Source organism: Musa acuminata, chromosome BXJ3-2, assembly GCF_036884655.1.
Source record: "Musa acuminata AAA Group cultivar baxijiao chromosome BXJ3-2, Cavendish_Baxijiao_AAA, whole genome shotgun sequence".
In the NCBI taxonomy this organism is placed as follows: Eukaryota; Viridiplantae; Streptophyta; class Magnoliopsida; order Zingiberales; family Musaceae; genus Musa; species Musa acuminata.
In genome coordinates, this window is record NC_088350.1 from 12,538,875 (window position 1) to 12,543,543 (window position 4,669).

A 4,669-nucleotide genomic window follows, 5' to 3' on the forward strand; every position below is an offset into this window, starting at 1 on the left:
CATTGTCAGGTCTCGAGTTTCGTAGCTCCCATTGACATGTCCCGTCACCAGCTAGGAGTCGCTAAAGATTTCGAGGTTGTCTACATGCATCTCTAAAGTGAGGCACAGGCCATGAAGTAGTGCCTCATACTCGGCCACGTTGTTGGTGGCTCGGAATTGCAACTGGAGCAACCTCTCGTAGGTTTCTCCTAACGGGCCTTTGAGGATAAGCCCAACCCTGGCCACTCCGGTAGTGGACGAGCCATCCACATACTGGGTCCACGTGTTCTTGCTATTCTGCTGCTCCATAGCATGGTCTTTAGGAGTTAGCTCAGAAATAAAGTCAGCCTGTACCTGAGCTTTGATGGCGGTCATGGGGGAGTACTGAATATCGAATTCGCTAAGCTCGACTGACTACCACAACATGCGACTTGATGCATTAAAGTTGGAAAGAATCTATTGTAGTGGCTGGTTAGTGATTATTTTGATCGTGTGGGCTTGGAAGTAGGCCGCAGCTTTCGGGCCATCTTCATTAGAGCAAGGGTTAGCTTCTCGATTGGAGAGTACCACGCCTTGGGCCCGACGAGGATATGACTGACATAATATACGGGTTGCTACATTGGTGGTATCTCCCGAACTAACACCAAGCTAACTACTTGTGCCGAGACCGCCAAGTAGTTACCAAGGGTTTCGCCCGGCTCGGGCGAGGCGAGTTGGGGCAAGCGGGCAAGGCACGCCTTCAACTTTTCAAAGGCTTCCTTGCACTCTGAGGTAAATGTAAAGTTGTCAGCTCATCGTAGAGCTTGGAAAAAAGGGAGGCACTTGTCGCTTGAATGTGACATGAACCTACTGAGCGCTGCCAACTTCTCGACGAGTCGCTGCACCTCCTTGACCGAGCGAGGGGAGTCCATCTCGGTTACGGCCCGCACAATTTCCGGGTTGGCATCTATCCCCCTTTGGTGAATGATAAAGCCAAGGAACCTCCTAGAGCTAACCCTGAAGACACACTTCGCGGGATTCAGACGCATGTTGAACCGTCTGAGCGTTTGGAACATTTTCGCCAGATCGGTCAGATGTGCACTCGTGGCCTTGCTCTTTATGATCATGTCATCCATGTATACTTCCATATTCCTCTCAAGTTGGTGCTTGAAAAATTTATCGACCATCCTTTGGTAAGTTGTCCCATCGTTTTTCAAGCCGAAGGGCATCACTTTGTAACAATACACCCCTCTGTTAGTGACAAAGGTAGTGTTCTCTTGATCCTGAGTTACCATCCGGATTTAGTTGTAGCCCGAGAATGCGTCCATGAACATAAGGAGTTCATGGCCCGCGGTGGCGTCGACTAATTGGTCTATCCTAGGGAGCAAATAGTAGTCCTTGGGGCATGCCCGATTGAGATCGGTGTAATCAACACACATTCTCCAGCTTCCATTAGATTTCTTAACGAGGACTACATTCAACAGCCACCGAGGATATTAAACCTCAGTAATGAATCTGGCCCTTTTAAGGTGGTCGACCTCATCGTTGATTGCCTTTTGTCGGTCGGGGGTGAACTTCCTTGGTCTTTGTCTCACCGGCCGAGCCTCGGGGTTGATGTTAATCTGATGTTGGGCCACTTCTGGGTTGATCCCGGGCATCTGTTAGAACCCTTGCAGATTCTAAACTTGGGGTTGATCTCTTTAAGGGATCGGCCTCCTTGGAACTCTATAGGGGTTCCTCCCTCTAAGTTGCTACTCAAAGGCTGCAAAAAAGATTCATCTATTGCTTATCAAAAGAGGAGGAATACATGGCTATTTATAGGGTTTCTAAACCCTAACTCCTAATAGGACTCATACTCTAGACTCCTACTTCTAACCAACTCCTAATAGGACTTCTACTCAAGACTCCTATTCCTTTACAACTCCTAATTCTTCTCTAAGAAACAACCTCCTAGCCCTAGCCGGCCTCTTCACCTCTTTAATAGGGGTAGGCTTGGGTAGGTTTTACATAAATGTCCCTCTCAATTAGGACTCTCCTAGCTAGAGTCCTAATAGACCTGCCCTCTTCAAATCAGCCTTGTCCTCGAGGCTGATGATTCATGAATTTTGGGAATTTGATCTTCAAGTCGTCATAGTTCTCCCAAGTGGCATCTTCTGTTAGTAGGTTCACCCACTGTTTTAGCACTTTAGTAGTGGGTCGTCGTCGTCGAGTCACGATCTGTTGATCAATAATGGTACTTGGCTGGGTCTAGAGTTCTCCTTGGATAGTCATATTTGGCGGGTGGCTTTGGGCTGTCTCTAAGTACCTATTTATAACTTTTGTTTGGCCGTCGATTTGTGGGTGATATACCGTACTCCTTTTCAATTTAGTACCTTGCATATAGAATAACTTTGTCCAAAATTTGCTCGTGAAGATGCAAGTAGAATTTATCATAAGCACAATGCGTCCCTTATAGTGTAATTTTTTTGAGTCCCAATTGTAATGAGCCACGGAGCTTGGTGCTTCCTCTAAATTTTTTATAATCTTACTAGTCTCTGAATCTTCCTGCCATTCTATCTTAATATCCTTAAGGAAGTCACTGGTCGGAAGTGAAACGGTCGAAACTTCAGCTTGCTCGGGTAGCTGCGAAAGCACATCTGCAAGAATATTCTCTTTCCCCTTTTTGTAAGTTATTTCATAATCAAATCCAAGAAGTTTTGTTACCCATTTTTGCTACTTAGAGGATGATATCTTTTGCTCCAAAAAGTACTTGAAGCTTTTATGGTCGATTTTAATTTAAAATCGTCGACCAATCAAGTAGGGTCTCCACCTCATTGCTGCGCGCACAATGGCGAGCATCTCCTTATCATATATTGACTTATTTTGATGGGAGGGAGATAATGTCTTGCTAGTGTATATGAGTGGTCGACCATCTTGCATGAGAATGGCTCTAATTCCGACTCCAAATGCGTCGGCCTCAATAATGAAGGGTCGGTTGAAATATGGTAATGTTAGCACCGGCGTCGTCGTCATGGCTACCTTAAGTTTGTCGAAGGAAGCGAAGGCTCTGTCCAACCATTGGAAGACATCTTTTTTTAGTAAGGAAGTAAGTGGTGCATTGATCTTTCCATAGTTTTTCATGAACTTGCGGTAGTAGCCTGTTAAACCTAGAAAGCCATGTAGCAATTTTATGTTTCTCGGGGTCGGCCAGTTTTTCATTGCTCCAATTTAGAAGGGGTCCATTGCCACACCTTCCTCTGATATGATATGCCCAAGATATTTCACTTTCTGTTAAAGAAAGCAAAAATTCGTAGTGGTTGTTATGTGTTCAAAAGGTGGTTTTCGGTATGTCTTCTTCGCACGCTCGTATTTGATGATACCCGGATCAAAGGTCCAGTTTTGTAAAGATTTGTGCTCCCTTTCATCTAGCAATTCATCTACTATTGGAATAAGGTATTTGTCCTTGATGGTTATGCCATTGAGAGCTCGGTAATCAACACATATTCGCCTTGTTCCGTCCTTCTTGCGTACAAGTAGCACCGGTGAAGAATAAAGGTTGCAACTTGGCCGAATAACTCCTGTTTTGAGCATCTCTTTTACAATCCTTTCTATTTCATCCTTCTAGAGATGTGGATACTGATATGGCTGAGCATTTACTGAAGATTTGCTTGGAAGAATCGTTATACAATGATCATGCCGAAGGGTAAGAGGTAGGTTACGCGGTTCGTCAAATATATTTGAAACTTCAGCAAGCAAAGGAAGTAGATTTGGATCTTCAAATTCTGTTGGCTCTCCCTTAGTTTACTGCTCAAGTTATACCAAAAAGCCGCTGCATGCTTTATGCAAAACCTTCTCTATTTATTGTGTGCAAATCGTTGTTATGTCGCCCCCACATTTCCCGTGCAATGTCACTTGTTTCTCCTTATTGTAAAATTTCATAATTAGTTTCATAAAATTCTAGGAAACATCACCTAATGTCATCAACCATTTAATTCTGAGCATGGCCTCATGAATGCAAGATTATTAGTAGAAAATACAAATTGCTAAAAAAGGAGCATGATAGTCTTACTTGTAATTTCGATAAGTTAAAAGCTGAATATCATGATAGTTTAGGTTCATACATAAAATGTCATGATCTAGAAACTCTCCAAAAGGAAAACTTGCTACTTAAGGACACATTGAAGAAATTCGAGATTGGTAGCAAGTCCTTGAACATGATCCTTGCAAACAAGGGTCACGTTCCCAAAAGAAGTGGAATCGGATTTGTGAGAAGTCCTCACCAAAATCCAACCATCTTCATAAAAGGCCCCATCTTACATGTTCGACACCAAGACAAATACAACTTTTGTTGCAAACTTGGACACAAAACGCATTATTGTCCATTCAAGAAAATTAGTCCAAACAAATTAATTTGGGTTCCTAAAGGAACCATGATAAATTCTATGCAACATGATAAACAATGTAGATCTATTTTTGAGGCATCCAAAAGCAAATTGGTACCTAAAAATCATCCTTTCTTGTAGAAACCTATACCATCGCAAGCTAGGAGCAAGAGATGGTACCTTGATAGTAGATGCTCAAGGCATATGACCGGGGATCCATCTCAATTCTCTAAGCTTACTAGCATAGACGTGTTGAATCTCGGATTTTGATTATGAAACTAATTGATTATGTTTAGATGTTTAAAAGCATTTTGAGTGATGCAGGTCTACTCGATCAGGATTAGACAGTT